This window comes from Suricata suricatta, chromosome 14, assembly GCF_006229205.1.
Source record: "Suricata suricatta isolate VVHF042 chromosome 14, meerkat_22Aug2017_6uvM2_HiC, whole genome shotgun sequence".
In the NCBI taxonomy this organism is placed as follows: domain Eukaryota; kingdom Metazoa; phylum Chordata; class Mammalia; order Carnivora; family Herpestidae; genus Suricata; species Suricata suricatta.
Genome location: NC_043713.1, coordinates 70,149,030 through 70,170,734, shown reverse-complemented (window position 1 = coordinate 70,170,734; position 21,705 = coordinate 70,149,030). Strand labels below are relative to the sequence as shown.

The 21,705-nt window shown below is 42.8% G+C and overlaps 1 protein-coding gene and 1 gene segment (V, D, J or C); both read right to left on the bottom strand.

Moving 5' to 3' along the window:
* LOC115277666 overlaps window positions 1-21,705 on the bottom strand; it is an 869,742-nt gene that overhangs the window by 435,179 nt on the left and 412,858 nt on the right.
* The window catches only part of LOC115277665 (immunoglobulin lambda-1 light chain-like), a 653,789-nt gene that overhangs the window by 409,027 nt on the left and 223,057 nt on the right, over window positions 1-21,705 (bottom strand). The gene's annotated exons all lie outside the window — the stretch shown is intronic.

Here is a 21,705-nt window from a genome sequence, read left to right as displayed (position 1 = left end):
TGTAATAAAGTCCTTTGTTTTTGCATGCGTGACTCGGTCTCCCTGGTAGTTTCTGGTTCCTTTTGGGGCTATATTGGAAACTTGGGCATAACACTACCTGGTGTCTACAACCTGGAGGATGTACTTGTTGGGGTGAAACTTTTTGGTGAGCCAAACGCACTAGAGAACCCTCTCCCTCTGTCTGTCTATGCCTCTGTCTCTCTCTTGGTCTGGATGGGTCTACTGTTGTGGAGGATAGTCATGAGAGTTTCCAGAAACTTCTATCACCTCAACCTTCAGATTTGTTAATGATAAAATATCTGTTCGAGGAGCATTAGTCCAGTGCCATGGTTAGGTGGGCCTGTTACACAGTTGTTTTATAACTACGTGTGAGACTGGGGACACTCTTTTCACTACAGGCCTCTCACCACCTGAGCAACAAAGGTGTTTGCTTTTTAGACTAATTTAGGAGTAAACTTTTGGTTTGTTGAGTGACCCAATCAAGTGTAGGCCAGGGGCGATTAGGTAAAAGAATTCTTCCAAGTAGAGCAAAGGAGATCAAAGTTGAGGGAATACATGGCATTGGAGCAGCCAGCAGGACAAGCAAAGCAGAGATGATCTCCCAGGAGGCAGCGGTGGGCAGCTCTAGTTAAGGGGGAAGGTGAGGAGATATGGGAACATATGGAACTTTCCTTTCTGGGCAACTGAGTCTGGGTATAAGTAACACATTGGTCAGCTGGAGCTTATAGATATTTTCAGGTGAGCTGCCTAATGGACCTGTATGCATTCAGCCCAGTGGTCACTGTGGGACCTTCTACCATACTCAGGTTTCCATTGCTCAAGCCATTACCTAAAAGTGACCTCTACTTTCCTACTTGATAGATCAACAATGACAAATCCTTAACATTTGGGCAGAGGTCTCATCTTCAGTAGCTCTTCCTGCTCAACAGCGGGATGTGCTGTCCATTCATAACTTGTTTGTCCATCTGGGGGCTGAGCAGATATAGACCAGAGCATGGTATTATACTAACATGCTGAGAGGTGATTTGATCAAGTTTCTTGGTGGCTGGTCCATGGGATTCAGGAGGAGGGAATCCTCTGATGCTATGTGCTGGAATCCTTGTCAAACCATCATTCTTATATGGAATTGTTCCATTCTAGGAGAGATAAACTTTAAAAAGTGTTCAACAGTGGGGGGGGCAAGGAATAGGCATATGAATATTGAGGCCAGGGGTCCTAAAAGAGAAAGAACACAGCATAGACATGACCAGGTTTACTTCCAGGAAAATCATCCTTATGTTGCAGGATCCCGGGGGGAGAACATCCATTCAATCAAATTATAGACTTTTTTCTTTTATTGTCCTTGACTGACCCAAAAGCAACATTGTTCCTTTAACAGGACACAGATTCCCTCCTGGGCTTCATCTAGGAGATCTAAACTCAGTCATTTCTGCAAAATGAATATGACTAAAAACTCTAACTGGGTTTGTATAATCATAGTGGATTAACCTATGGTTTCTAGACCCTGGGCATGTGTGTTGGGCTCTATTCCCACACCTGTGTGTACTCCCAGGATGCCTGTGTTGTCTCAGGCAACAGTATCATCTCTGTGTGTCACTCCTTCCTCCTCCAGGACAGGTCTCACCACAGAGAAGTGTCTCCAACAGAAGCCTCCACTGAAGCTCCTCAATAAGAGAGATGCAGGGGTTTTTGTCTCACTTCCTCATTGTCTATGACACTGTAGTTAACGATAGTTGCTCCCACTGCCATGAATTATAGCACAGTAGTAGGCAGCCTTGTCCTCAGGCTGCAGCCCAAAGATGAACAGAAGTCCTGCATTGGCAGAGCCATCTTTGGATCCAGAGAAGCATCTGGGGAACCCAGAGCCCTGGTGCTTATCTGAGTCTGAGTAGCAGTACAGGAGATAGCGGGGAGAACTCCCAGGCATCTGCTGGTACCAGTATATGTTATATCTTCCCACATTGATGTCCCTGCTCAGGGTGCAGGTGAGTCTGGTAGTCATTCCCAGAGATGCAGAGAGGGACGATGGCTGAGTCAGCACAGGCTGGGACAGGGAACCTGCAAACACAGATACAGCAGAGTGAAAAGAAGGAATAGGGTACATGAGATTAGGGAGCTGAGCCAGAAGGATTTGACTCTGGCTATGGGCCTATGCTGGTGCACTGGGTCCTGTCTCTACCTGTGCATTGACAGAGGAGCACGAGTAGGACAGGGGTCAAGGCCATGGTGACAAACACCCCCTTCTTAGGCCACAGACCTGGAGCTAGGCTGCCCTTGGCCTGTCTTATTCCCTCACCCGGGGTCTCACAGAGGAGGGGCTGCTCATGCAAATGTGACCCACCGCTGCCTTTTCTCCAGGTGCAAGGCACAGGGTCTGTGGCCCTTGGACAGGAAGACTTCCAGATGCACTAGTTTCCCTCTGGGAGGGCCTGGAGGCAGCAGCTGCTTAGACTACATACATGTCCATGTTCAGGGGACCCCACCAGATCCTGACCAGACACACCTGTCCTATCCCCACAGGAAACAACGGGGCCCAGATCCGGGGTCTTGTCAGTGTGGGGCTGCCAGCTAGAAGCACCCATCCTGCAGAAACCCTTACACATGATCTCACAGCAGCCCCTGCTGCTTTCTGGGCTAACCTCTCATTGTGTTCCACTTTCTTGTTCTTTCACACTTCTCCCAACGCTCTCCTTTACCTGCTTCCCTGACGTCTGTGCTTCACCACGTGAGAGACACCCTTCAGAGAAGGAGCAAGGTGCAGTCCTGGTGCACTCTCCCTGACTTGGGTTCATCCTTGGGCAGGACTATGGTGGAAGGGAGAGGAGCAGTTCTGACCCAGGACAGTCTATGAATCCTCACAGGGCTGATGACAAGATACAGGGAACACAGAGCAGAGAGGATGTGCTCCCACACGGGGCTCATAGGAGGCAGGCTGACTCTGAGTGATGAGTGTGAACAGGAATTTGCTGAGTGGTCACAAACCTTCACAGAGGAGAACACACAGATTATGGAAATCTGAGCCTTTCTGGGGCACAGCACAAAGGACTCCACAAACTCTGAAGCTGCTGAGGGTATAGGGACAGCCAGGGCCTGGGAGTCCAGCAGGACCACTGTGGGGCCATCCTGTGACCTTCCACCCATGTGCTGGAAGTCTTTTAATTCTAGCTGTGCTTCTTCTAGTCAGTGCTGCTCATTAGGGATTTAGTTCTGCAAGAAGTTCTAAGAATTTGCGATCTCCTAGGAGATCTAGAAGGCAACACTGGGGGATGGTTGGAGGAATATGACAGCAGAGGAAAGAGGAAGGGTGAAATGGGTTGTGTCCCCAAGTGGAACAGAGGGAGGTGACTGAGTGGACCCTAGGCTGTGGGTGAGGGATTGATGGTCCAGAGTGTCAGGTGGCTAGAGGGTGATGTCCTCAGAGACAGGCAGGCCTTGACTGACACAGGTGAATTCAAGTAGGAGGGCAGGTGGAGGGCAGGTGATGGGTCTGTTGTCCCTGTGTCACATTGAGACCATGGTGTAATATGTGGAGAGGTGTGAAAACATCACAGACAAACAGGGACACCTTCTGTCCCCCATAGGAAGGACGGGGGTGTTACAGTATTCACTTGACTGAGAGCTTACTTTGCATCATTTATTCAGTTGGTCTTCATCATCAGATTACTGAATGACAACAGGTCTGTTAAATGTCATTTGAATAAGCATTTCACAGGGAGCAAGTTGCTGAGGTTGCTGACTCTCACTGTTGGTTGATATATTTAGGTGCAGAATCCCCTCCCCTCCATTATATGTGGAGATGTAGAGAGGAAGCCCAGTCTTGGAGGGTCACACTGGTGAGATGGTTACACGCTGGGAAATATGGGATGGGCACATGGAGTTGAAGCATTGGGCAGCAGAATCAAACTAGCGAGCCTAACTTTTCATAATGGTGTTGACCATTCTCCCTCTCACTTTGTCCCCCTGCTGCTCAGGGATGAGACCTTCTGAGACCATGAGTAGGTTCTGGCTGCACTTCTCCATACAGTTAGATCATTGTGGAATGACACAAACCTTATACACTAATCATCTACCTCACCCCTGTGATGGTGAGGACGGCTTTGCTCCCAGAGGACCTGGAGAAATGATCAAGGACCCCAGAGTAGCGACTGTTTATAGTAGATAAGGAGATGGGCACCCTTGCCTGGAGTCTGTTGGTACCAGCTAGGGTAGTTACTAATAGATACTGACCCAGAGCTAAAGGCAGAGGTGAGTGTGACCATGCCTCCTGGAGACACCGACAGAGATGGTTCCTGGATCACCACAGTATGAGAACTGGTTCCTTAAACCAAGAGGAGACACATGTGTTGTTATGAGAGGCAAGGGTCACCCTGAGACCTTGTGCCCTCCAAGAAAGCAGAGTCTCGTCCCTTGACCTGACCATAAGCAAGGAACCTGAGAAGAAGCACCACCCAGGCCATGGTGGGAACCTTCACAGGTCTTGCCTCAGTTTTCTGCCAGAGTGGGGTGTCCTCTGGGCCTTTCGTGTCTCCAGACCCATTAGAAGGAGAGGTGTTTCATGCAAATTAACTTCCTCTCTCTTCCTGTCCCCTTTTCACCCTGATGTCCCCTGGCATATTTGAAAGAGGCATATTTTGGGAGTGCACAGAAATCAATAACTGCAGAGAGACAGGGACACTGAGTGACAGGGTGACATCTTTCACCCAATCATCTCCCCAATGTCCCTGTCCCAAGTTTCTTCCTTGCAATGTCAAACTGAATGAAGACATGTGTTTGATTCTCACTTCTTGGCCTTGCTCCTAGGTCATTCCACACGTAGCCCCATCCCTGGGAGCATTTTTCTGCCCTACCCAGTGAAATGGCCTCTTGTGTCTTTGGAGAAACTTAGAGGTGTATCGTTCAGGAGTGAGTCCGCTGAATTTCAGAGACCATGTTGGGAATGAAAGGACAGGGTCTTCTCTGACTCAGACCTAGTCCCTGTGTCCTGATAGCCATGGGGGAGAAGACCAGAGGTGGGGGAGTCTACACCAAGAGGCACCCCAGGGTGTGGAAGTCCCCCTCATTGGCTCTTGGAAGCCATCTATTATATGAAGTAGCATCAATGTAACTTCTGGCTTTGAGAGGAAGGTATTCATATCACTATTACATTATGAGACTTCTCCAAACATCAGGGGGAAAAAAATAATATGAACTAAACTCGCACTGTTGGAAAACATTGTGTAGCCCTCCTGAGGCATGATTTTATACCCCTGCTGTGTGCAGTCGCTATGGAGCAGAAGAAAAACACCATTTCTGGAGTAATAGGTGAAAGAGAAACCACAACATTGGGGTTCATTCCACTGTGGAATTAAAATGTGATTCTCAGCTCAGGGCCTGGAGCCTACCTCAGATTCTGTATCTCACTCTTTCTTTCCCTCTTTCCTGCTCATACTCTGCCTCTCTCTGTCTCTCAAAAAAATAAAATTGAAAAGGAAATGTTTTAAATGAGATCCAACGCTAATTTTTGAATTGTTTGTAAGTTGTTTAATGATATTCATGCGGCTGGTGTTTTCTTTCTCATCAACTGTGTTCAGAGACTTAACTCACATCAGACATAAAGATTTATATTAAATTTGGGGTAGCTGGGTGGCTCAATCAGTTTACAACTTTTGATTTTGGCTCAGGTCATGATCTCAGAGTTCCTGAGTTCAAAGCCTGCATTGGGCTCTCTGCAGTCAATGCAGAGCCTGCTTCTGTTCTTCTGTCTCCCTCTCTCTCTCTCTGCACTCCCTCAAAAATAAATATACGTTAAAAAATAAAGAAATTCATATTAAATTCAAGTCTATTAGCCAAATTTATTCCTGAGAAAGTGGTTAATGTGTAAGTATATGGATAAAATTTTAAGATGAAGAAGAAAACCTAAAACTTAAGACAAAAGATAACGTAAGTTATCAATTCACTTCAGTCACTACAAAATGCTGAAGCACATGAGAAGTAACAGAATATCTGAATCTTATATGCGACTGTTGCAGATAATGGAAGCTGTATGTATTATGTATTTCATCAAGAATAGGCAGGGGCTTGTTCATTTTAGTGACTCTGACCGGTGTGAGGTGGTATCTCAGTGTGGTTTTGATTTGAATTTCCCTGATGATGAATGACGCTGAGCATCGTTTCATGTCCCTGTTGGCCATCTGGATGTCCTCTTTGGAGAAGTGTCTATTCAGGTCTTCTGCCCATTTCTTCACTGGATCATTCATTTTTCGTGTATGGAGTTCAGTGAGCTCCTTGTATATTTTGGATACTAGCCCTTTATCTGATATGCCATTTGACACTATCTTTTCCCATTCTGTTGGCTGCCTATTAGTTTTCTTGATTGTTTCCTTTGCCTTGCAGAAGCTTTTTATCTTGATGAGGTCCCAGTAGTTCATTTTTGTTCTTGATTCCCTTGCCTCTGGGGATGTGTCAAGGAAGAAATTGCTGTGATTGAGGTCTTGGAGGCTATTTCCTGCTTTTTCCTCAAGGGTTTTTATGGTTTTCTGTCTCGCATTCAGATCCTTTATCCATTTTGAGTTTATTTTTGTGAATGGAGAGACAGGCACCCTCCTACACTCTTGGTGGCAATGTAAACTGGTGCAGCCACTCTAAAAAACAGTGTGGAGACTCCTCAAAAAACTATCACTAGAACTCCCCTATGGCCCAGCAATAGCACTGCTAGGGATTTACCCAGGGGATACAGAAGTGCTGATGCATAGGAGCCCATGTACCCCAATGTTCATAGTGGCACTTTCTACAATAGCCAAATCATGGAAAGAGCCTAAATGCCCATCAATTGATGAATGGATCAAGAAGATGTGGTTTATATATACAATGGAGGTATATATATGGCAATGAGGAAGAATGAAATATGGCCTTTTGTAGCAAAGTGGATGGACCTTGAGGGTGTCATACTAAGCGAAATAAGTCAGGCAGAGAAGGATAGATACCATATGGTTGCATTCATAGGTCTAACAAGAGAGACCTGGCAGGGGACCATGGGGAGAGGAAGGGGGAAAGAGAGCGGGGAAGAGTGATGGACACAGATCAAGGGTGACTACTGAATACTGAAAATGAACCATGGACAGAAGGGGGAGGGGGAGAAAGGGAGGAGATGATGGTCATAGTGGGGGGCACTTGTGGGGAGAAGCACTGGGTGTTATATGGACAATAAACTATTATAAAAAAATAAATAACAGACCATGGTGGTTTATTGAATAAAAGATCATTTTGCATTATTAAAAAAAAAAAAAGAATAGGCAGGGGCTCCACAGTTTCCAGAAGGTTCTCTGTCTGCTAAAGGGAGCCCTGAGTCAATGTTGCCAATTGTCCCAGCTTTTCTCCTGGGTCTGCATTACTGAATTACTGTCCTTGAGGAATGTCTACATGGCAAGTGGGAGCCTGTGGTGAAAAAGCCAAGTGGGAAGCTGGATGAAGGAGAAGAACCAGGGCACCAGGAGTCCCTTACAATGCAGGACAGACAGGCATGGTCCTGCTGTCCGACAGTGATGCTGCTTGATGCAGCAAAGAGCATTCCTTGGGCTGTGCTTTGAATCCCTGAAGGACCATGCCCATGCACGTTTCCAGCCATGGCGAGCATGCCAGTGAGTCCTAAGTCAATGTGTTCAATGACTCCACCTTCTTCTCCCAAAATTTTTCAGGGAACAAGAGCTGACGACTCAGGGGCTTCTTCCTTAACTGGGACATTTAACATACGGTGAATATTACTTGCCTCACATCTAATGTCCCTGAACAGTCATTTACACATCCCTCCAGAGATTCTGCAGATGTGCCGATTGGCTTCTTGCTTCATAGGAAAGCTGAATCTTTCTCAATGTATCCTGAGTTACACTCACTAATATTTTCAGGGCACTTTCATCCTATGCACATTAATGTGAATGTCTTGTAATATTTACATCTGTTACTTTTTCATTGTTCTCTGGAACAACAAAATGAGATCGATCTACATGATACTTACATATATATTTATTTAAAAATATCCAGACTCTGTCAATAACAGAATCCACATCACCTGACTCTGCAAGTAAGGTAAGAAAGTAACAGAAATATTTGGATGACTGGTCACTTGGGTTGAGCTGTATGGGACAAAAAGGTAGTGGAAATGTGTCCCCCATGGTCTTTTCATTTGTTCCTTAATGGAACCTCTTATCTACTGATCGAGGATTGCAAACTGCAGAGAAATTGTGGCCACACTGAAGCCCCTAGACTCTGATTGCTAAGGACACGTGGTTGGAAATGTGAGACTCCCATCCACAGGTGTCTCTGATCTGATGGTAATATGCCCTTGTAAGTCAAGTTTCCTCATGCAAATTGATTCCTGCGCATGACTGTCTATTTATCTCTGCCTGGAGCTCATGCCAGGACAACAACTCAATGCAAGGGTGTGAGCCAGAGCCAAATTCTCATGTAGCTTCGGGGGACCCCAGGTACAGGAAATCTCACTTCAGTGAAGACACTGCTTGCTCAAGTGTGCACCACTCAATACAGTGTATTCCTAGCTGGCCTGGCCAGAACCTTGCCCTTTATGGGCCTGCCCAGCAGGGCCTCCTGCTGACCTCAGAGCCCCTCTGACACCACCCAGTTCTTCTGGAGAGTCCTGATTTTCAAATGGATTTTTCAGATGCTACTGCCCAGGGGTATAGAATGAACACGTCTTCTAGCCATATTTGGGGCTGAGACGTTAATTTTATCCAGGACACTAATGAACTCTAATTAGCTCTAGAGAGCTAATACAGGATGTAGTGCACAGTGATTACGTTAGAGATACTCAGGATTACCTGGGATTTGAGTTTTCTTTGGCCATGTGCCTGGGGCTATTATTGATACATAATTAGCTTGAATCTAGTTTAAGTCTTTGGTTTCCAGAGTTTCCCCTATGTCCATACCTGCTATTAATGCTCCATGGGTTCCTCTTACAGGTTGACTTACTGTGTTGTTCTTATTGGTGTCAGGCTCTCCTGTGAGCTTATCCTGGCCTCCATCATGTAAGTCTAGACATTTGATGATTGCTTTTGTCTTGAGACTATAAAGTGCTCAGGAAAAGTGTCTTCTGCTCTTTCTTATGTCTCTTGCTTTCCCTTTGCCCTTCATCCATTGCCTGGCAAAGCCTCATTTTCTTTTCCCTCTCTGATATATGGAAATATTTTATTGGAGTTTTGTAATCGTTGTGAAGAAGACAATTGATATGAAAAGAACATTGTTATAAATGGAACCTCCTTCCACTTAAAGGTCCTCCCACCACTCCAGGATCACAGGACCCCCATGACCTCTTTCCCATCAGCACTGAGTCTGATCAAGTTTGCTAAGCTCTGCATGTATTAACACTTAGAAAAATAGGACTTTCTAGAATTTTCCTATACTAACAAGTTTGTTTCTGATAGTGGGGTTTTGGCTTTAGAGGATCTAACAAATATACCCAACATTATCTCGAACAACTTGAGAGAGGAAAGTATGTGAGGTCTGGGAATAAACTGGGGGAAGTGAGCAGATCTGAAGGCCCTTCTCTTCAAAGTGGAGGGGTTATCTTCTGTCCCAGGGCATTCCCACATTCCCCACAGGACATCATTGGAAGAGACACAGAAATACAGACTTGCTAGCTACAGAGTGAGGAAGTGATCACAAAACCTGAGACAGGACCAGAGGACATGCAGGGGACTTAGCAGAGGGGACTTGGGTCTTCCGGGTCACACATGCAAGATGATTGGTTTCCATATCCATGCAACAATCATGGAGGCTACTTTTGCTTCTTGACACAAAGTGAGTCTGTTTGCTCTGGGAGACAGTTGAGAAAAGTGATTATTTTCATTGACCCCATAAAGATAGACTGACTCCTGTGCATTGAGTCCTCTCATTTCTGCAGTACCAGTGACAGCAGAAAAGCAGTTGTTGTAGGTCCGAGGCAAGGACAAGGGAGTAATGGGTCAGATGGGTGAGGAGCATGCAGGGTAGATGTTTATCTTACTTCACAGTGGAAAAATAGCTGTTTGTGCCACTGGGGTTTTCTCAGCTCTGTGAAGGTAGGAGCCAGTCCCATCTTCAGTCTGTAGAGCGCAAGTGGCCAAGGAGGCTGTGTTGACAACCCAGAGCAGCAAAAGTGGTCTGGGATCCTTGAATGTTCATCACTGCTCCTAGGTCACAGACTGACGAGTCTTGCAGGGGGGATGAGTCTACCTAGTTACCAAGGTAACCTCCAGTGTTTCTACTGCACTCTCTGAGACAGAAGATGACCTCATCATTGGGACCCCATGAAGAGCTTCAGAGGAGATATTCTTGAATTTATTATTACGGCATTTCTGGTACTCCACATCCCTCTCTCACACCCTGGGAGCTTCATAGCTCCTGCAGGACAGGAAGGAGAGGAGGAAACACATAAGTCCATGGGCTCAGGAAACCCACAAAAGTGATGTTAACTAGGTCCTGAATGGTGTCAGCTGCGAGAAAGTCATATACAGAATTAAGCATTTTCCTAAGAGTGCTATAAACTCCTATTAACCAGTTCAACCATAAAAATAGGTTTGCAAGTCTCAGGATACGAATATCCCCATTTTTCTGCCGTCTTCTTGCCTAGGCAATGGACAATGGTGGATACCACACCAGTGAGTCAGGACAGTGTGGGCCTGGAACTCCCTGAGGCCACATTTGCCATCTTAGTGCCTCACCCAGGAGCACAGTGCTCATCAGCCAGTCTCTTAGAAGGGGAGGGAATGGAAGGTCTCTCTGTTCCTTAAGGAGCAGAATCCATAAGTACTGTTCACTTGCTGGGATAGTGACTCATTCTGTACATGAAAGCTAATAGAGTATTTCTTTCGTTCACTGGGCATACATTCAATTTTGTTGTGATTGTTTGTTTATTGTGATTTCTTTTCTTGAAATTTGCCTCATATGTCAGTTACATGGAATAGAAAGTTGGGAGAAAAGGCATTTCTGTGTGTGGGCACATGGGTGAAAAGTCACTTCGCATAAAATTCCTGTATATTATCATAATTTAAAAGAATTATCGTCCGAGACTCTGATCAGGCTGACGTTTTGGTACCTCTTGCACTGCTGCATGTGTCACTGTGAAAAATTTTAGTGTCCAGTGTGACAGTAATCGTTAGCCTCATCCTCAGGCTACAGCCCAGAGATGAGCAGAAGCCCAGCACTGAACAAGAGATCTTGGGATGCAGAGAAGCAGCTGGGGCCCCCGGAGCCCTGGGGTTTCTGTGAGTCTGAGTAGCAGTACAATAGATAGTGAGGAGGGCTTTCTGGCTTCTACTGGTACCAACATATACCATAGCTTCCAACACGAAAGCCACTGCCCATGGTGCTGGTGAGTCTGACTGTTGATCTGAAAGAGAGAGAGAGAGAGAGAGGATGGCTGGGTCAGCAGGGCTGGGGACAGGAAACCTGAAAACACTCAAAGGTGTCATGGCAGGTACCTGATTAAATTTCCTCAAAGTGCTCATCCAGAGTAGCTGACATAGGCTGGAGGGGTGCCTTGTGTCCTTGAGCCTTGTCTTTACCTGCACAGTGAGTCAGAAACACCAGGACAAGAGGAGTCCAGGCCATAGTGGCCCAGCCCCTAATCCTCACAGTGCACTGGGCTGCCCCAGACCCCCTTTTCTCCTCCAGCATCTGCCACAGGAGGGGATGTCCATCCAAGTGGTTCTGTCCACTGACTGCTCAGACCCTCCCTGAGTCCTGGTGCTGGAGCTCAGCTCAGATCAAAAGCGGAGGAAGATGCATGTTCCCATCTCACTCCTCGGGGAGAGTCCTGGGTGGAAGCACCTGTTGAAACAACACATAGGCCTCTGCTCAGGCCAGAAAGGACACAACTGCTGGGTCCCCAGCTGGGAGTACACGGATCAGCCCCTGGGTCCAGAGTCCTTTAGGTGAGTAGTCCTCACTGAGCAGCTGTGTAGGGGCCACAGGGCAGTCCCACAGCACCTCCCACAAGTCACAGGGCACACACACTGAGTATCCAGCATCTTTAAAGCTCACCCTTCCTGATTTCTAGTTACTGGGATCCTTTAGGCCTGCATGTGACACTGCAGTGTCTCACTCTCAGAATGAGCCTGGGCTTATGAGAGTGTGAACATATTTTTATACGATGTGAAAAGTAATCAAAGGAAATCTCCTTTGAGTTGGAGACCAGTAGGGGGAGCTCTTATGCCCAGCACACCTGATTTACAACCCAAGGAGAGACTAACCTTGCAAGTCTAAACTACTTTAGCTACTACATGACCATATCCCAAAAAGAAGAAAGATTTCCTCCTCCCCTGGCAACAGCCCAGCCAATGAGTGACTGTCCCAACTCAGCCAATGAAAAGACATTATGTTTGGAATTCCCAATTTACTTCCATGGACTTTGTGTTCCCAAGGGTCCCCTCCCACTCCTGCTTTCCTCCATAAACAAGTTTTCCTTCCTTTTGTTCTTGGATTTGCTCAATGGTTTTCCTAGAGCTGCCTGTCCTGGATAACATTTTTTTTTTTTGCTTTATTGAATAAAGCCATTATTGCTGGTGAAAATTACTGACCCTTTTAATTTGAAAGTTCACAGTAACAATTTAAGTGTTGGTGACTCCCACAGGGGATTCTAGAAAAAGCTGGAGGACCCACGCCAGATGTCACATAACAGGGGACACCAGATCTGTTTCTGTTTGTTTGAATGTCCTGTAAGGGTTCTTCAGAGCCTCAGTATAGAACGGGCACATTCCAGGAAATGAAAATGCTCAGCTCATGTCAAAAATGCCAGTGTAGTACAAAACCATGAGACATGCAATGGTTTTATAATACTTGTGGATTCATTTAGATGTAGTGATATACGAATACAGGTAAATTTGGTAGACTTAACAAGTATCAGTGGATTACATAAGATTTTTCTCTATTTATATACTTAGGTTTATCTAAGTCAAGTGTGTATTCTTAAGCACAATTGTGTCATATATTATCCACTGATATTTTGTCATAGGTTGACAATTTGCTGATATTGTTATTTTCCTACCTTAATTGTTTGCTGTTTATTTTTATTTCCCAGTAAGAAAATATATATTTATCCTCTTATGACAGATATCTTGAATTTTTAGGTGAACCGGGACAGAAACACACATTTCCTCAAAGGATTCTGTGTGTACCTTTGCATCAGTTGGGTAAATGTCTCCAGACATGTAGAGGCATTCTTCACTTCAGCCTGCCTGGCACACTGTCCACCCCCACACAGGGATGAAGTCTTCTCATCCTCCTTCCTATGTTGCAGGTGCCACCACACCTCTGTCCTTTCTTTAGAGACATGACCTCATCAGAATGAATCACCTTCTGTTTCTTTCACCACTTCCATACTGGTGATACTGGTCACTCCCCTGTGATCCCTCAGTGAGGATGTTTCTTTCACCCAGGGAGAAGAAGGGTAAAAGGTAGGCTCATCCCTCCACAGGTTCTTAGGGGAAGACCAGAGGTGTAGCCAATCTCTCCCTCATGTCTAGACATTTCATACCCATTCAGACCAGTTCCCATAACCCTTTGCTCTACCCTTGATGAAGCAGGTTTTATTAATAACAAAGCACAGAGAATTCTTTAAGGAAAGACTAAAACTGTAAAGAAGTGACATGTGGTTCTTCTGTTGCTCTTCTCCCTGAGAGCACCCACACTAAATGGTCAACAAGACAGCCCACCCAGGATGGATCCAGAAGCCCCTACCCTGAGAGGAGACACCAGGGGTGAATGGGCCTCCTGCACCAGATGGGGGCATCAGCTGAATGGGACTGCACATTTTGGGACTTCAGAAGGGTAGGAGTTGAAAGGACAGAGCTCAGTCTCATGACTCAGAAAATCTCAGTGCCCTGAGTGCCCACATCTCAGTCTGTGATGTTTTTCTTATATTTTTTAAATATTTATTTATTTTTGAGAGAAAGACAGACAGAGACATAGTGTGAGTGGGTGAGGGGCAGAGAGAGAGAGGGAGACACAGAATCTGAAGCAGGTTCCAGGCTGAGAGCTGTCAGCTCAGAGCCCAAAGTGGGGCTTGATCTCACAAGCCAGAAGGTCATGACCTGAGGTGAAGTCTGACGCTCAACTGACTGAGCAACACAGGTGCCCCAGTCTGTGAAGTTTTTTAATAATTACCCACCAGATACCTTTCATGTGTGTATGCTTTCCATTTTTTTCTTTCTTTATGCTTCTCTCAGGCAATAGAATATTATGTTGAACAGCACAGTTGAGATTGGACATGACTGCCTTTGTCCCCACTCTGGGGGAAATCTTTCAGCACTTCCCCTACATGTATATTAGCTGCAGGTGTTTTATACTTTCTTTATCAAGATAGGGATGTGATCCTCTATTTTTTGTTCTCTGATTTGTCATTTTCATTAATCATTCATTAATTCATTGTCTTTCATTATCATGAACAGATTTTGACTTGTGTTAAACGCTTTTTCTTATTGATTGATAAAATAATGGATTTTTTGTGTTAAGATCTTAATAAAAATATTATTACATTGGTTGATTTATTTAATAGTTCATTGTCAAATTGGTTTCCATATAACACCCAGGCTCTTCCCCACAATTGCCCTAGTCCATTACCACCACCTCTTTTCCCCCTTCCCCTCTCCCTTCAACCCTCAGTTCGTTTTCGGTATTCAATAGTCTCTCAGGTTTTGTGTCCCTCTCTCTCCCCAACTCTCTTTCTTCCCCTCCTCTTGGTCCTCTATTAGGTTTTTCCTGTTCTCCTGTTAGACCTATGAGTGCAAACATATGGTTTGATGATGGAATGATATCCCATGCTCAGGGACTGGGAGAAATATATTGTGGAAATGTCCATAATACTCAAAGCAATCTACAGATTTAATGCAATCCTTATCAAACTACCAACAACATTTATCTCAGAAATAGAACAAATAATCCTAAAATTTATATGGAACCACAAAAGACCCCAAATAGCCAAAGCATTTTGAGAAAGAACAAAGCTGGAGGAATCACAATCCAAATATCAAGATATACTACAAAGCTGTAGTAATCAAAACAGCACGGCACAAATATACTTATTTTTTAATGGCAATATATTTATTTGGATTAATTAAAAAATACTCTGTTCTTGTAACAAAGCACAATAGCATATTGATTATATTATCAAGACTTTGCTGGAATGTCCCCACCTGGGGATGTGTCCTGCTGTCAGCACAGCAGAAGGAAAGAGGCCCTACACCAACCACATCCCATTATTTAAACCCTTCTTCTTCTGACTCCATTTTCCATTGAGACATGTTCATATCCCTGGCCTCAACCTGTATTCCTTCCTATCCATCCCTGGTGGGGTTGTGGGGCTTTCATCAACAAGGACCATGGAGGAAGGGATTGAGAAGAGGCTGCTCTGCATGGACAGAAATACAGAGGTCAGCTCCCTGGGATGCATGTCTCAGCACAGCTGTTTCAGGAGGACCTGGGGCTGGAACCCTGACCTGAACGTGAATGGTCTCCAGGAAGAAGAGGAGCTTAGGGTGGAGCTGGGACCTGGTGGGAGGAAAGAATCAGTAATGCATCCAGGGAGTGAGAAGTGGAGGACCCAGGTGACCCTAAAAGTACTCTTTGAGTGACTAAACTGGGGCTAAGTGACAGAAAAGAGGGTTTTTACAAAGTCCTCTGTTTCCATAGGGGCCCTCACACATCAGAAGATGACATGAGCCACCTATTAGATTCGAAAATCCTTTGGTGGTGGAGTGTGCTGAGGAAGTGTACCAGGAGAGGACTGGAGACCTGCACAGCTACTTCTGACTGTCCCAATCACCTACCTTCTCAAGAAAAATATTCAGAAAATGATTTTCTACTTCTCTCTGTGTTTCACTCTCAAACACATAGAGAAATGCCCAGTGAATCAGCCATGATGGGCATGGGTATTATGACATTTCATACCATTAATGATACTGACTTTGTTGTAACTGTGGTAACAGTCTCATTTTATCCTAAAATTTTCAAGTGTCCCATACATTCTGTGTGTGGTCATTTCCCTTCCTATGGCTAATTTTCCTGAACAGGTCATAAAAATATGTGTGACTGGTATCTATTTCCTACCCAAAACACACATCTTAAATTTTGGGGGTTATCTAAAATATTCCATTAAAATAATTATATATAGGTATACATAATATATATAATTATCCACCAGCCCATTCACCACAACAAGAATGCACTGTGGAAATATTGTAATATGTTTTTCTTAATTTTTCAATGAAGAGGCAACTTTTATACACACAATGACAGAGAGATGGTTCATGAGTCCATAGGGAGAGAGGACACTCTATAAACAGAGTGCTACTAGACGTCAAAAGAAAGCTAGAGTAGTCATTCTTTTATCAGGCAAACTAGGTTGTAAACTAAAGGCTGTAACAAAAGATGAAGAAGGGCATTATATAATAATTACATGGTCTATTCATCAGGAAGAGCTAACAATTTTAAATGTTTATGCACCAAAATTGGAGGCATCCAAGTATATAAAACAATTATTGATCAACATAAACAATCTTATTGGTAAGAAAGTGGAAATTGCAGGCGACTTTAATACTCCACTTAAAGCAATGGACAGATCATCTAGACAGAAAATCACTAAAGAAACAATGGCCCTGAATGATACACTGGACCATATGGACTTGACAGATATAGCTAGAAATTTTCATCCAAAGGCAGCAGAAGATACATTCTTCTCGAGTGCACATGGAACATTCTCCAAGATAGATCTTATACTGGATCACAAAACAGCCCTCAATAAATATAAAGTTGAGATGATACCATGCACACTTTCAGATCACAATGCTATGAAACTTGAAATCAACCACAGGAAAAAGTCTGGAAAACCTCCAAAGGCATGGACGTTAAAGAAAATCCTACTAATGAATGAATGGGTCAACCAGGTAATTAAAGAAGAAATTAAAAAATATATGGAAACAAATGAAAATAAAAACACAACAAGCCAAACCTTTTGGGATGCAGGAAAGGCAGTCCTAAGAAGAAAATACATTGCAGCCCAGACCTATCTCAAGAAACAAGAAAAGTACCAAATACATAATAATAGCACACCTAAAGAAACTAGAAGCAGAACAGCAAAGGAACCCAAGGCCAACAGAAGAAGAGAAATAATAAAGATCAGGGCAGAACTAAACAATATAGAATAAAAAAAAACTAGTAGGACAGATCAATGAAACTAGGAGTTGGGTTTTTGAAAAAATAAATAAATTCATAAACCTCTAGCCAGGTTTCTTAAAGAGAAAAGTGAGGGGACCCAAATAGATAACATCACAAGTGAAAATGGATCCATTACAACCAATCTTTAAGAAATATAAACAATTATCAAAAAATACTATGAAAAATCATATGTCAACAAACTGGACAAGTTGGGAGAAATGGACAAATGCCTAAGCACTCACACACTACCAAAACTCAAATGGGAAGAAATAGAAACTTTGAACAGACCCACAATCAGTGAAGAAATAGAATGAGTTATCAAAACTCTCCCAACAAATAACAGTCCTGGACCAGGTGGCTTGCCTAAGGAATTCTACCAGACATTTAAAGCAGAGTTAATACCTATCTTTCTCAAGCTTTCCAGAAAATAGACATGGAAGGAAAACTTCCAGACTCATTCTATAAAGCCAACATTGCTTTGATTCCCAAACTAGACACAGACCTCACAAAAAAGAAGAATTACAGGCCAATAACCCTGATGAACATGGATGCAAACATTCTCAATAAGATACTAGCAAACCAAATTCAACAACATTAAAAAGAATTATACCCTGTAATCAAGGGGGATTCATTCCTGGGCTGCAGGGCTGGTTCAATATTCACAAATCAATCATTATGATACATCACAGTAATAAAAGAAAGAATAAGAACCATATGATCCTGTCAATAGATGCAGAAAAGCATTTGACAAAATATCGCATTTTTTTTCTTAATAAAAACCCTCAAGCCAGTCAGGATAGAAGGAAAATACTTAAACATCATAAAAGCCATTATAAAAAGCCAACAGCTTGTATTATCCTCAATGGGGAAAATCTGAGAGCTTTCCCCTTGAAATCAGAAACATGACAGGGACGTCTACTCTCACCACTGTTGTTTAACATAGTGCTAGAAGTCCTAGCATCACAATCAGACAAGAAAACGAAAAAAAATCATCAAAATTGGCAAATAAGAAGTCAAACTTTCAGTTTCTCCAGATGACATGATACTCTACATGGAAAACCCGAAAGACTCCACCAAAAGACTGCTAGAACTGATACATGAATTCAACAAAGTTGCAGGTTACAAAATCAACGTACAGAAATCGGTCGCATTTTATACACTAATAATCAAGCAACAGAAAGAGAAATCAAGAAACTGATCCCATTCAAAATTGCAAAAAAACCCCATAAATACCTAGGAATAAACCTAACCAAAGATGTAAAAGATCTGTATGCTTAAAACTATAGAAAACTTAGAAGGAAATTGAAGAAGACACAAAGAAATGGAAAAACATTCCATGCTTATGGATTGGAAGAATAAATATTGTTAAAATGTCAATACTATCCAAATCAATGTACATATTCAATGAAATCCTAATCAAAATCGCACCAGCATTCTTCTCAAAGCTAGAACAAACAATTCTAAAATTTATATGGAACAGCAAAAGACCTCGAATAACCAAAGTAATATTGAAAAAGAAAAGGAAATCAGGAAATATCACAATCCCAGACTTCAGCCTCTACTACAAAACTGTATTTTCCAAGACAGTATGTATTGGTGCAAAAACAGACACATAAACCAATAGAATAGAATAGAATAGAGAACCCAGAATTGGATCCACAAATGTATGGCCATCTAGTGTTTGACAAGAAAGAGCATCCAATGGAAAAAAAGAGAGTCTCTTTAGCAAATGGTGCTGGGAGAACTGACCAGTAGCATGTAGAATAATGAAACTAGACCACTTTCTTACACCACACATAAAAATAAACCAAAATGTATGAAGGAATGTGAGACAGGAAACCATCAAAAACCTAGAGGAGAAAGCAGCCAACAATGTCTGACCTCAGCTGCAGCAATTTCTTACTCAACACATCTCCAAAGGCAAGGGGATCAAAAGCAAAAATGAACTATTGGGACCTCATCTAGATAAAAAGCTTCTGCGTTGCAAAGGAAACAATCAACAATACTAAAACCAACAGAATGGGAAATGATAGTTGCACATGATATATTGGATAAAGGGTTAGTATCCAAAATCTATAAAGAACTCACCAAACTCTACACCTGAAAAATAATCCAGTGAAGAATTGGTCAGAAGACAGTAGACACTTATCTAAAGAAGACATCCAGATAACCAACAGACACATGAAAAAATGCTCAACGTCACTCATCATCAGGAAAATACAAATCAAAGCCACACTGAGATACCACCTCACACTGGTCAGAGTTGCCAAATGAACAAATCAGGAAACTGTAGATGCTGATGAGGATGTAGAGAAACAGGAACCCTTTTGTGTTGTTGATGCAAATGCAAATTGGTGCAGCAACTTCAGAAAACAGTGTGGAGGTTCCTCAAAATATTAAAAATAGAACTACCCTATGACCTGCAACAGCACTACTAGGAATTTACCCAAACGATACAGGAGGGCTGATGCACAGGGGCACTCATACCCCTTTCAACAATATCCAAATTGTGGAAAGAGCTTAAATGTCCATCAACAGATGAATGGATCAAGATGTGGTTTATATATACAATGTAATAATAGTCGGCAATGAGAAAGCATGAAATCTTGCCATTTGCAGCAACTTAGATGAAACCAGAAGGTATTATGCTGAGTGAAGTAAGTCAGTCAGAGAAGGACAGATATCATACATTTTCACTCATATGTGGATCTTGAGAAACTTAACCAAAGTCAATGGAGGAAGGGAAGGGGAAAAATAGTTACAAACAGAGAGAAAAGGAGCAAAAACCCCAAGAGACTCTTAAATACAGAGAACAAACTGAGGGTGGATGGGGGTGTGGAGGAAAGGGGAAAATGGGTGATGGGCATTGAGGAGGGCACTTGTTGGATGAACGCTGATGTTGTATGTAAGTCTATTTGACAACAAATTATATTAATAAAAAATCTTACAAGAGAAAACAGGCAGAAATCTCATTGACCTTGGCTTTAGCAACTTCTTACTAAACATGTCTTTGGAGGCAATTAAAGCAAAAATGAAGTACTGGGACTTCATCAAAATTTAAAATAAAGCTTGTGTATGGTGAAGGAAACAACAAAACTAAAAGGCAACTGATGGAAGGGGAGAAAATATTTGCAAATGACATATCAGATAAAGAATTAGTATCCAGAATCTACAAAGAACTAATCAAACTCAACATCCCCCCTCCAGATAATCCAATGAAGAAATGGACAGAAGACATAAATACATTAAGTTTTCCAAAGAAGACATCCAGATGGCTAACAGACACATGAAAACATGCTCAACACCACTCATTTCAGTGAAATACAAATCAAAACCACAATGAGATACCACCTCACAACTGTCAGATGGCTAAACAAAACAAGTTATTAGTGAGGATGTGTAGAAGGGGAACACTTTTGCACTGTTCGTGGAAAGCAAACTGGTGCAGCCACTGTGGAAAACAGTATGGTCTTTCCTCAAAAATTACAAATAGAGTTACCCTATGACCCAGAAATTTCACTACTAGGTACTTACCCAAATGATACAAAAAATGCTGATTCGAAGGGGGTATATGAACCTTGATGTTTACAGAAACACTGTCAACAATTGCCAAATTATGGAAAGAACCCAAATGTCAATTGAGTGATGAATGGATAAAGAAGATGTGGTATATATTCATCATTGTATACACGCGCGCGTGCACACACACACACACACACTGGAATACTATTCAGTGATCAAAAAGAATGAAATGTTGTCATTTGCAACAACGTGAATGGAATCAGAGTGTATTATGCTAAGCAAGAGAAAGACTGATTTCACTTATATTTGGCATTTAAGTAACAGAACAGATGAACATAGGGAAGAGAAGAAAAAATATGATAAAAACAGAGAGGGAAGCAAATCAAAAGGCTCTTAAATACATCATAAAAAACAGGGTTCCTGGAGGAAAGGTAGGTGGGGGATGGGCTACATGACTGATGAGCATTAAGAAGGGCACTTGTTGGGATGAGCACTGGATGTTATATGTAAGTGATGAATCACTGGGTTCTACTCCTGAAGCTAATGCTACACTGTATGTTAGCTGAATTTAAATAAATAAAAAAAATTTTAAAGGCTCTTTGAGTTTTTCTTACAAGGATATTTATGCTGTTGTATTATGAGAGGGTCCTGTTATATCCCATACCTCCCTACACAGGTCCTGGGATTTGATGTCTGCATTTGTCATGAGACTGAAATGCTTTCAATTAAAATTTGTTTACTGTTTATGCTTCTCAGGCTGGGTTTTCATTTACCCTTTACAGTTACTCTGGGAGTTAATTACTTTTTCTGTCTCTGACACAGGTATGATTCATTTTCTTTTTTATTAGCCCAGTTTTATCATTGTTCTCAGTACGAGGACTGGTATAAACCATTACTGTGTACAAGGGCTCTCTGTATTCTTTGAATTTCTTTCTCCATTTCTACATGAATGGGCCCCCAGGATCAGGTATCCTACCTATATTTAGCCATGATCATGTTTAT